This window comes from Struthio camelus, chromosome 10 (genome assembly GCF_040807025.1).
Source record: "Struthio camelus isolate bStrCam1 chromosome 10, bStrCam1.hap1, whole genome shotgun sequence".
Lineage (NCBI taxonomy): Eukaryota > Metazoa > Chordata > Aves > Struthioniformes > Struthionidae > Struthio > Struthio camelus.
The window spans coordinates 10,285,073-10,297,570 of NC_090951.1; the positions used below are offsets into that span (position 1 = coordinate 10,285,073).

Consider the following 12,498-nt stretch of genomic DNA (forward strand, 5'->3'; position numbering starts at 1 on the left):
CCCCTCACTGAGAGCTCCCCCGTATGTTGGGCGCCTTGGAACGCAGCTTTGGTTAACTTCTCATTTTCAGAGATTCACACATATTTCATTTCCCGATGTGCATTACTCGTGGTGCTCACCCGAGGTGAGGCAAGGCGCGTGCACAATAGTGCCTCTCTTTTCAAAGGCTGCTAGTCGTTAACTGAAGGATTAGATTTCTGGTTCTGCAACGGCTTCATTTCTAAAGTCTATCTGAATGTTCGGACTCTATGCTCCAAGCATGGTTTTAACTTGGTAGGAAGTAGATGTGAAGAGAAAACTTTGACAACCCAAGAACTCGACTTTCTTTATTAATATTAATGGAGGATGTGCACAGCAGCTACATTCCTCGGGTACGGCTGAGCTGTATCTCTCACAGAATTATACAGATCAGAAAACAAAAACAAAACACCACTTTCTGCGCCCGCAACTTCAGGCAAAGGTAGAGCAGCCTCCAAGCTCTCCGCGTTTGCCAAGTTGCTGCAAAGGAGGGCTCAGCAGAATATTAAAAGCCTTGTCATTACTACCACTCTTCTGAGTTTGTGTCTTGTAAACGGGGCCAAGACAGACTCAAGAATTATTCCGCCAGCACGGCAATATTTCATTGTCCTGCTGTAGAAACTATCAGTACATTCGTATTCCAACTATGCAAGCGAGGCATAAAATGGACCACCGCTTGGCCCAGCATGTGTTTGAAAAGTGTGGAAATTAACAGCCTTCATCAGTGCCACAAGCACCTCAGCGAATTCATCCAGCATTCAGGATTTTAGAGCAAGCCTTTCTTGGATTTGTATCTCTTTTCAAGAAACAATTTCAACTTAGCAAGAAAAAAACGTCTTCACAAAGTTCATTAAAATAATAAAGCACTCATTACCCAGCAATGTGTTTTTCAACATTCTTACCTTCAATATCACCGCTTTTCCAAAACAGGCAAAACACTTGTTTCCATTCCCCTTAGCAGGCTGCATCCCCTCCTCTTCTAGGGGATGAACGCGCACATGCAGCTCCTACAAAATTTTAGGAGGAAAACACAGTTCAGAGAAATCATAGCTTAAAGCATTTTTTGGCATTTCATAAAAGGAAAGGTAGGAGATGGCCCTCAAACCTGGGACAATGTTATGTAAATCAGGAGAGTTTCCTTGAAATCTGAGCTATGTGAGTTTACATCAGTAGGCAGGATCAGGATTCGGATTTTAACTATAACTGCTAATGTCCAAAACTGGTTTTGCCTTTATTCTGAAAGCAACAACTCTTCGGGATCTGAGATTTTTTTAACATATCATAATGCAAAATAAACAAGGTTTAATAACATGCAGACTTTTGAAACAGTGCCTGCTTTCCGCACTGAGAAAGACGACTACGCCAGCGACGACCCTGCTTGCTCAGCTATGGAACCTTGATGCAAATAACGCAAAGCAAGCAACGGACAGGAAAAATACACTTTTCTATATGAAATATATACCAACACATTGTGCTTTTACGACATAAATAAAAATCAAAAAATCACCTTAGTGAATTTTACATACACAGATACCTCAGAAGCCTCAGATACCTTTGTACAAAACAGCTGATAAACCTACTCCTCTCTTCCCCTCCCCAGAAAGCACTAAGCTTGAAGGTGAGTGAAACATTTTTGGACACTTGCTGGTCTGATCAAAATCTCCTGAAAGGTTCTCTTTTGTCTCCTCTGTTTCCTGTACTTTACATCTCATCCAGCACTACAGAAAGAGCTTCTGTTATTTCAGCTGGTAATAATTTAACAGCCTTGCTGTAAATTCTGTGAAAACTTTGACAAACACAAAAAGATGGTTGATGACTGTGGCATGCTAAAAGAAAGAATTGTTTCCCAAAATCTCTATTGCTTCTAATAGTAAATAATAATAATATTATCATAGTGTCACACAGTTAATGACCAAAATAAATCTGCAGTAAATAACAATCCAGCATACTTTTTATTATATTTAATCCCTAGCCTATAAATTTCAGGCATTACGCTGCACACAAAACGCTACAATTGTGGGCCCGATCCGATATAAAACACGCCCACCTCCTTGACTGCGAAAAGCGAGGAGGGTTGGCTCAAAGCGGGGTGGGTCCCTGCCGTTCACAGGAAAGGCGGTGGCGCAGATTTGGTACAAAACGGAACAAAGTTCATGGAAATTAATGACTCGCTGCCACCCAATGCCAGACGCCAAGCACAAAAAGAAACGCTGATACGGCCGGTCCCCAGAGCTTCCAGCAAACAGAAGGGATTATCTTACGTTCTCCTGCTCTTAGGGACTTAGCATGCACTGTTTAAAATATTTCTTGAATATTTTGCACTTTTTTTTTTTTTAATTCCCTTTCATTTTCCCCTTAAGCAACAGTCACTCAAAATTTTCAGCTACAGCCGTTTAATATATTAGCATTACTATGCTAGGGCCCCATTCTCAAATCTACCAGACTCTTTTTCTTAGACCACACAGCTGGTCTGAGTTGCTGAAGCCATTAGATGAAGGTCAGTTGTAGTTTTTTTCTTATCTACAAGCTACCAAAAAAATCAAGGAAAGTAAAACGTAATATCATTTTTCAGGCAGAGACAGGAGAAAATGCAATCCATTCTCTGTCAGGTAATTTGAGATGCGAAAGGGGAGCGGTTGACATAATTCTGATGATGCTGTTATCTCTGGGTTTGTAAAACGGAACATGGTAAATACAGTAAAATTTGCTGGGATGTGACAGAAAGATAGAAGGGCACCAGAGCTCCTAACCCCCCACCCCAGGCAATATTCCACTTCCCTGCTTCTGCATTTCCATTTATCACCTTTAACTGGTCACTCTAGGGAGAGCCTAGAACAATACCTCCAAATAAACTCGTTGGCAAGAAGTGGTTAAAAAATAACTGCTGATCGGCGGATGCTGTGTTTTGGAAGTCCATTATAATCTCACCAATCCATCAAACAACTGTCTAAACTACCGGGGAAGAGAGACGTTAGGGGGAAAGTCAGACGTTAGGGGGAAAAAACTCCCTGAAGTTTTGAATGCCTTCATTTTGTTTAATGCTGTGATTTAAACTAACTCTGGCTAAAGATTTTAAAGCCTCCAAGAAATTTTAAATAACTCGATTTACTTACAAGACTGAAGCCTGGGGATATTTTCAGATCAGAGAGTCAAGATTTCCTCTCTCAACATATTAACACCCAAAACATAAAATAACGCGTAAAGATGCACTCACGATGAAAGCAAAAAGAAAATTACCTATGCAGGAAGTTTTGAAGGCATTAAGAGTTGTTCCTGCAACGTTTCGTATCGCTTAGGCGCCACACTTCGGGCAGAAAGAACTGTAACTAATGAAAACGAAAGCACAGAAGAAAACATGCGTACAACGAAATCACGCAAGAGCACGAGCTGAGATTACAAACGGGTAAGGTAAAACACCTTATTAATTTCACCTCTGCTTTACAATACAGGTAACCGCAGCAAGCTCCTTAAGCAGAAGCAGCTTCGTTGCGGCTGGCAGGGAGCAGCCCCCGGGGCGGCCGAGCCGGGACGAGGCCGGGCAGGGGGCTGCAGCCCGGCGCCGCCGGCCAGCCCCCTGCCAGACACAGCTCCCACGCGGCTGTGCCAACCGGCCGGCTTCTGCGGTCAGGGCAGCAAAACAAACAAACAAAAAAGAGCCAGTGGCTTCTTACATTTGTTTCGACTGCCAAAATCGTCGTCATGTCAGCGTTTAAAGCAGACAGGTCTTCCAAATACACTCAAATGGTGCAATACCGTCTAAAAATTGCCAAGCACAAGAAAACGTCTTCCAGACTAAAATAAGTCAGTAATGACAAACACACGAAGCAAAACTTTGTTGAGTAATATAGTGATTAAATTTGAGTACTGTGCTGAGCTTTCCAGATATCTCTGGTGCCAGACAGTGTGGCTGGCATCCTAACAACCGCAGGTTTTGGACGTGATCTCTCTTGGAAAAGACTTCTACTTTCCAGCTACCAACCGAGCCGATTCCTTTCCCAGCGCTCGCTCCTCGTGTGGCGGGGACTGCTCCGTCCCCGCCACGGTCCCGTGCGTCTATGCTAACACCTCCCAATCATACAAACATGTTACTTAGCTATATAACAACATGTGTTTGCAAGAGACTTAGAAAGGGCAGTTGTATCTTTCAAAGCACAGCCTTCACAGTTCACTACGAGATGGGTGCCCGAGTTATCAAGGAAAAGAGCAGTACCTCAGACATGGCAAAAAGGAGCTTCCAGTTCCTCTAAGGGGAAGCACAGGGAAATCTGGCAGGTTTGGGGGATACTTTTATTGTCATTTGGCTACCAAAACTCACAAAGACAACCTTCCAAGAGTCATGAAACAGAGCTCTCCTCTCTCACCTTTTTTGGTTTGTTTCCTTATAGTCTAAATTAAAATGACCCAGAAGTTCCAGCAGGAAATAACTCAAACAGCCTTTACCGAAGGCGAGTAATAATTGAACAGAACTTGAACTCCCCGAGTTTCTGCCAAAACGCCTGGAAGTTTGTATTACAGAACACTCTGAACCGCAGCAAGTGCTTTCAAAAACACTTAGACTTACGTACAAAAGAGATCTTTGCTCCTAAAAAAAGGAAAGAGAAACACAGTTCAGCAAAATCTCTCTTTCAGTCCAGGCATTTGCTGCGCGTAGGGATCCTGAGAAGCCCTGGAAAGATCATACGCATCCCAACACAGAGAAAAATCACTGCGTGACTCTTCAAAAGGATACAGTCTGCCTTTTTCTTGAGAGCAACCAATGCTCATGAACAGGACAGAAGTTATTGAGAGACGAAAGAACCGTATTTGATAAGGATTCAAATACTCAGTATGTGCCATTACCTAGGCAATGGCAGAGGAATGAATGGTAATCTAAAAAAGGCACCGTATTAATAGAAGTTGTTAGAGAAATGCTATGTTATTGAAGAACAGAATGCAGAAAATGAAATGAATTATTTAGGTAAATGAACAGTTACTAAAAGAAATATTTCAGCAATTTTATTTTTAGGCAACAGCATTGCTTCTTGTCCAAAGCGAAGACCATTACTTGGTACAAATGAGACTGAACCAACATCCCAGAACGCGCTCTGCAACCCTGAAATCCAGAGTCTGAATTCGGTAATTTCCTGTGCGTGTGTGCGTATACATTCATACAAAACCCAGTTACACCACAGTACAGGGTGCAGAGAGTTCCGTTCACTTACACAAGTTATACAGACGGAATCTGGACTAAAAACTGTTGACCTGTATCTTACAGGTCCATTAATAGAAGCCTTCTTCATTAAAGATCAAACCATTTATTATAAAGCCAAACAGAATCTGCGCAAGTCTCTCACGTGACACCATTTTAGGAAGAACATAGCAGAAATCCTGTTGAGCTACCACACAGAAAAATTCAGCAACTTCAAATGAGTTCTGCTGTGAGATTCAGGATATGCAAGGATTTGAGTTAGTGCAAAAGCTATTACCATGGTTAAACAAAAACAGTCTATCATCTACTGTAGCAGTTGTCCTATTTGATGCTATACTGTGTACGTACAAATTACGCAAAAGGCACATATATGCTTGGAAAAATGAACAAATTAGCTAGACCAAATGTTCTGCCTGTGTAAATTTGTGTAACTTCACAAATCTCTGTTTGAAGATATCGATACAATCCATTTTTGTTTCCTTTGTAAATTAGCCCAAGACGTACAGGCTTCAAAGGATACAGATGACTTGTATGCTTCTTAGTGAGAGTGAACAATACGCAGCCCCTTGGCTGCAAAAATGAATGATACAGCATCTGTGCACGCGAAACGGTGCTCCACGAAAGGAGCTCTTGCTTTTGCGATGAATACACAATTAACAGTCACAGAACTGTGATGCAGATCACAAACAGTGATTCAGGATATGTTTTAAATCAGTGAGAAAGTTGTTCACACTTTTATCACCATAGTGTAAATCAGGGTTTTTTGTTTTGTTTTCTTTTTTTAAAAAAGCTCTTTTCTCAGCCAGTGTGTATCAGAACCTCTGCAGACTGGCTGGGTCCTTATGCTCTAAGAGCAGCACATACCATTTAACCTAATAAAAACCAGAGTTACAAACTATTGCAGATTCGCATGCTATAAAGTAACAGAAATAACTGCACTATCAGCAGAAACTGTGCACAACGTTCTTTGTGAGGGAGCGAAGAGACACATTCCCTTCCCGTCACCTGATCAGGGCCTTACTTCCACAACGCCAGCTTTGATTTTTTGAGTTCTCCACGTTATTACTGCAAGGCAAGACTCCAAGGTGATTTTTTACGGTAACCTCCACGTAAGGCTGAATGAGGGACTGGACTTGGCAAGTCATCAGTGACTCCCTGTCTCTCCACAGTCTCCAGCAGGATGCGCAGCAGGAGACGTGAGGGCCAGCAGGAGTGAAGGCCAGCAGGACTCCCATCTTGACAAGAAAGCAAGGAAAACATGGAGCTCCATTTTAGTCAGTGCCCTTCCACACCTGGATCTTGCACAAGAAATGCCTAAGAGCTCTGCACAGGGTAAAATGTTGTTTGTTTTTTTTTTTTTTAAAAAAAAAAAAAGCACTTCTCCATCAAGGTCCTCTTGCTCTGTCACAGGAGATTTATGCAGTCTGTAAACTAGAGGACAGGTCTGGAAAGCTGCCTGCCCCATTTCTGGGCAGCAGCACAAAGCAGGGCAGGATGTGGTGAAGTCCTGTGCTTTTGCCCCCGCTCTAGGGCCCCTGGTCTTTATCAGGGGAATGTAGTTTTGCTTCGACAGCCCCAGCTGCAAGTCAAGGCCAGTCATCATCTCCACACACACCACCGCACAGACACAAGAGACACCCCCGGCCCCCATGGAAGAAGCCACAGAACAGTTATCTCAGTCTCCGATTACGTTAATAACCTACTAGTTGGCTTTGCTCTGAGGAACGTAAGTCTTCTTTATTGCCTGTACTTCAGAAAACACCTTGGCAGAAGTGAGCACAGAGTCAGACAACCAGCTTTCCGTCTGGCTCAGCCATATAAAAGCTCCTACCCAGGCTGCTGGGTTTGAATTATAGGTGGTTTACCCCCCTCTCCCTATATCCTTTGTGAAGGTTGCGTTATTAATTTAAAATATTCACAGGGTTGCAGATGGTAAAGCACTTTTCTTGCAGTACCTTTTCACGTCCTCCTGTCGAGATGTTTCTGAGATAGGAAATTATCATGAAACAAAGGACAAGTCCTGCTGTTGATTAAATAGCTGGGATTTAACTGGTAGGAAGTTTGCACATCTGTTTCTTTGTCTCTGCTTTTGCTGCCTGTACTACTGGAGAGATTATACACTGTGTGAGTCACATTATAACTAATATTAACAGCCTGATTTCCCACATTTGTTGTTTTTTCTCCAGAAGTATGAATTACAAAAGATTTCTCCTTCCCCTTCACTTCTGAAAGCAATTAAAACCAAACTATTTAACACACCCCTCACTGTCAAAAAGTGTTCAAATTAGATCTTTTATTTTCATAGCCTTCTTGCTTTTGATTTGGAACTGAATCAATTGGCTTTTGGATCGCTCTTCAAAAAGACACTTCTGTGAAAATTTCAATGCACTGAAAAGAGCAAAACAAGAGAACTTCTAATGTTTTATGGTATGGCTTTAACAAGCAGGCAGAATCTCCAAAGATGTATTCCACCACCAGGTATTGTTTGGATTTAATTCAAACGTCATGTTACCAGACTCTAAAAGATAGATGGAGGTTTGCTAATATCATTCTTTCCTCATTATTCAAAACAAATGTTGATGCAGAGCAGAGGCAGCAAAGAGGAGAGAATGGAAGGGGAAAAAAAAAAAATAATCACTCGCTCTCTATTTCTTAATAGTCTGGATAAGATGGATTTGTATGTTTTGGCTTCCAGTAGCAGAAACAGAATTGCTATATAAATGTCAGTTGGAGCTGAAAGATCCAACAATTCGCTCCCCAGGCCCCCAACTCCGACTCTCGCTGCAGCCCCTTTCCAAACACCGCCTGCACAACGGCCGCGCGGCCGGGGAACAGCCTCTCGCTGCACCAGTGGAAACGCTCTTATCTTGCGACAGCTGGTTATAGTTAACTACAGCCATACTCAAAGCCTTTAAAGAATGCTTCTTGTTTAGTCTTACATGTATGGGAAAGGCTTTGGGGAGATTTAACCCGTTATTGCCCGTTAGGGGAGCAAGAGACAGTTGAACCGGGAGCGGAAAAAGACTCTGTGCTTGACGTGGCAGCGCGCTCCGGCCAAACCCGGAATAAGAACGCCTGTTTCTGTTTGCCTGGCTCACTAGTTACACTAATGAAAGGTTAAAGTTTCTAGAATTTCTAAATCAGCAGAAGCCTTTCCAAAACCATTTCCACAACCCTAAAAAAAATATACAACACAGAGCATACCAAAACATGGGAACTGGAAGAAGAAAAAAAAGAAATAAGTGAATCGTTTGGAGTCATTTCCCTTCTTTCCCAGTAAAATAAAAGATTACCTTTTCAGTTTTCCATTCCTTTTGATTTTAAACCATTCACAGAATTCCTTGCAGACAAATAACAATAGTTGTTCAGGATTCTTTTAACAAAAGGGTGAGTTTTTTAGTTTTTGGGGGGAGAGGGTTGTTTTTTGGGGGTTTTTTTGCAAGCAGTGTTTCTCTCCTGTTGTTTCTTAAAATTGCAAGAGGGAATAATATCGCTAGTCAAACCACTCCCTGCCTCCAGAAAGTGGAGGTGAAGGCTGCCTGTAACTAGAACGCGTTGCTACTAAGGGGACATAACAAAGGGAAAAAGAAAAGCCTATAAGCAAACTGCTGGGTCTACAAGGAAGCTATAGTTTAACTGACTGTATGAACACTTCAGTATCACCTAATTACCACTAACATGTCTGTTTTTCAGCAGGGTTGAGCACAGCTAAGGTACTGGATTTTTAAATGATCCTAATTCAAAAAGCTAGAAGATCCAGTATCCTACTGGTATTTCAAAATAGCGCAAGTCGCTCTGTAAATATTCAGCATCTAACTTCACTCTCCAGCAGCTTAGGAAAACCTGCAGGAAGACATATGACACTTGATGACTGTGCTTCCTGCATAACCTCTGCAATTGCATACAGATGGGAAGGAGCAAGAGATTCAGCATGATCTGCTTGCTCCCGTGCCATATTGCTTTCTGCATCCTAAGTTACACCTTTCAAATGATGCAATTTTATCAAGGAGACCATGGGTGGCAGGGGAGGGAGGGGATGCGCCTAAGAATTTAGGCACATTCCTGTTAATGCAATAATTTACAAATTATTGTGAGTGTATAGTTAAATACAAACAGCAAGCTACTTTTGTTAAGCCCACAGACTCTTGTTATGACACATAAGCAAAAGTCCCTGAGTAAGTCTAGCAGTTTTTTTAATTCTTTAAATTAATTTCAGTTTTCAACTAATTTATAATGTTCTTAAGTACTCCCTTCCTCCTCCCACTCCGGCCGTAGATGAAGTGGCACAGATCAGTTTTGACCGAAGGGATTACGCTAAGTTTCAAGGCTGTACTTTTTCTTTTGCTCTGCTCTCCAGAACAGCATCGTTCTATAACTAGATAGGTTCACGAGCCACAGCTGCCATTTTTTGGGGGGGTTCAAAATTATCTTGGTTCATTTTGCATTGTTTATTCTCCACGAAAGTTAGTTAACGTGTCAGTGAATTTCTCTGAATGCTTAGAAGTACTCTTTGTTGTTCAAAAATTTTCTTTTGTAGCCTGCAACTTGCCAAGAATAACATTTTTGGTTTATCAGATTTTTCGAGTCGGCAAATCTGCGACCAGACTGGCTGCGTGTGCCACTCACGCTGCACCAGCGAGCGCGAACGCAAGATGTTAGCTTCTACACAGCAGACCGCTGAGCGAAAGTGAACCATAGCATCCCAGCCATCTGCTCGAGGAGTATGTTACATTTTGCATTGCCAAAATAATCCTAAGTGGGATACGTCTCTAAAAGAGTCTGAGGCAAAGGAGCTCTTTTGGTTTCCACTGACTGCTGAGCACGCTTTAAGCTCAAACCCCAGATTGCAAAATGCAGTTTCTCCCTGCTTACTCAGTTAACCAATGGAAATTCTCTATGAACACCAATGTTCAAATTGCAATGCACCTCGAGGTAGGAAAAGAAATTCACGTTTCTACTCGGAGTTGAAACAGCATACGCAAACTGGCACCAGGCATACAGTAGGGGCTAGCATTAGTGCGGAAAGCCTGCACATAGAAACGTGTGATAACACATACAAGCACGTTTTGCATTTACAAAGTTTTAAAGATTACTTTTTGAGTTTACAGCTCGCCATTAAAATCATGGCAGAAACAGCACTTCTGTTTAAAGAAAGTTGCAAAATTTTCCACCCTAAACGTAGCTATGACCAAGGAAAAATGGCCTAGGGCAGCGATAGCATTATGAGCAATTATGTATGAGCATTATGACCTATCTTAAAGGCCTTGCTTTCCTCTGCTGTTTTTGGGTTGCAACTCAGGATTCAATTTTTGTTCTACTGTCACACTGTTTTCTTTATCTGATATCAACCGAAATTCTTCCAGATAAAGGAACTAAGAACTTACTTCTTCAATACCTGTGTAGCACTGAAGAGAGTGACTTTTGATCTAGGAATCGATACCAACGTGCATGTAACAAGAACACAAGTAGGCCAAGAAGATTATGCTAGAATGGGAGCTTTTAAAGCTAACGATGAAAAGTTTGGCAGATTTTTCTGTAAAATAATGATTTAGTTAGAGAGATACGACCTTTTTTCAAGTGCAATGACAAAGATATGGGAAAGATTTAGCCTTTAGCGTGATGAAGATCTGACATCACATCACATGCCCAGAGTACAAGCAATTGAACTGTTCCAAGAAATTTCTTTCCGAAAGATAATACTGCTGCAAGACAAAGCTTTTCCTTTGGATGCACACAGAGTATTTAGACAGATGTCAGGCTGCCCGATCCCACCCGGCAAGCTCGACTACTAGTTCAGTTTCATAGGGTTTTATACACTACAAATACACACATCAATCAGCTACAGGCCTGAATGCTCCCCACAGTCGATGGAAAGGTACCGCTAACTTCACCGAGTTCTTACGGCTGATCCTTCAACTCCATTGCAGTTGCGTGATGAATGCCGTTTATGATGCAGGACAGGACATATTTTTAGTTTACAACAGTTGTTGTTCTCACAATTGCATACTTCAGTAACATTAACAATAATAAAAAAAAAAGGATGATCTGGATAAATCACTGCAATATTTACATAGAAGAAAAAGAACAAGATGGATAAGTCACCAAACGTTCCCCTTACCTTGCTGTATAATAATTAATGTTCCATTGCAAACACGACATCCTTTCTTGGAAAAGCTTTTGCACTGTGGTTAATGAAATCAGATTGCAACTTTTCCCCCTGTAAATATGCCAAATGAGCATCCTCTGTTTTATTTCATATACACAAATCAGTCCAACCCAACCTAGCTTCTTCAACCTTTACAGAATTGTTATACTTATTAGAAAAGTCACTGCATTCAAAAGAATGTGATGGCAACATCCCCAGGCAGCACTGGTTACACGCTGTCATCCAGAAAACTGTTCTTTACAATCCTGGAACACAGGCTTACCGATAGCTTGAAATGAAAATTAAAAAGACTGCCTGAGACTAAGTCAGAATTTCACTAAAGCCAGGCGTTATCCTACTGTGAAGCCAGCACAGATGAGCTGAGCATCAGAGCTATTAACTAGGTGAGAAAACCTTAAGATTGCTTTTTCTATTTAAGTAACCTAAATCACTTAATTATTTGGAGTTATGTGATGAGAGGCCAAATTCTGTTCACTGTTGCATCAGTGAAAATCCAAAGCAGCTCTAATGATAGCAACACAGAGTTAAAACAGATTTACACTAACCTAGCTGTAAGAAGAAAAATAACTCAAAGTGTTTGCTGATTAACTGCCTTACTATTCACTCATGCATCTTTTTTGTTTCTCTTTAATCACAGAGTGATGTGGGTTGGAAAAATGTAGGTTGCATCATTCTCCACCACACACAAAGAGCTTGGAGAGCCTGAAACGTTTTTAAGACGCACACAAAAGATTGTTGTAAAGTTTACAGCAGACGGCATTTGAAGCGAGGGAAACAAATTATATCCGTTGGAAATAATATATTGATTAGTAACTAATTACACTGAAGCCAGGAGTTTTTGCCATATTGGTAAAAGCAAATGGTAGCATAAGATATAATTACAATCTTCCCTTCTTTCTGTATGAGGAATTAGGTGTATTTCTGTAAAACCGCTGAGCTGAAGATGGCTTTAAGTTTAGTGCAAAATGTATCAGAGCTATAGATTGCCACAAAACCAACAGTGCAAAGCATCCCGCGACGCTTGATTGTTTATTTTGGGAGCACTAAAGGCGTCTAATGCACAAAGAAACAGAGGAAGAAATTCTGAGCTAGCCTGCTGTCATCCCGGTATTTTCTATTTGTGGGT

The 12,498-nt window shown here is 41.4% G+C and overlaps 1 long non-coding RNA gene across 2 annotated transcripts in view; it reads right to left on the reverse strand.

Moving 5' to 3' along the window:
- Window positions 1-921: 921 nt before the first annotated feature.
- The window catches only part of LOC104143969 (uncharacterized), a 426,624-nt gene continuing 415,047 nt past the window's right edge, over window positions 922-12,498 (reverse strand). For both annotated transcript variants that reach the window (XR_011143208.1, XR_011143209.1), the window contains one exon: window positions 922-1,025. This is a non-coding gene — a long non-coding RNA (uncharacterized lncRNA). The remainder of the gene's footprint in view (window positions 1,026-12,498) is intronic.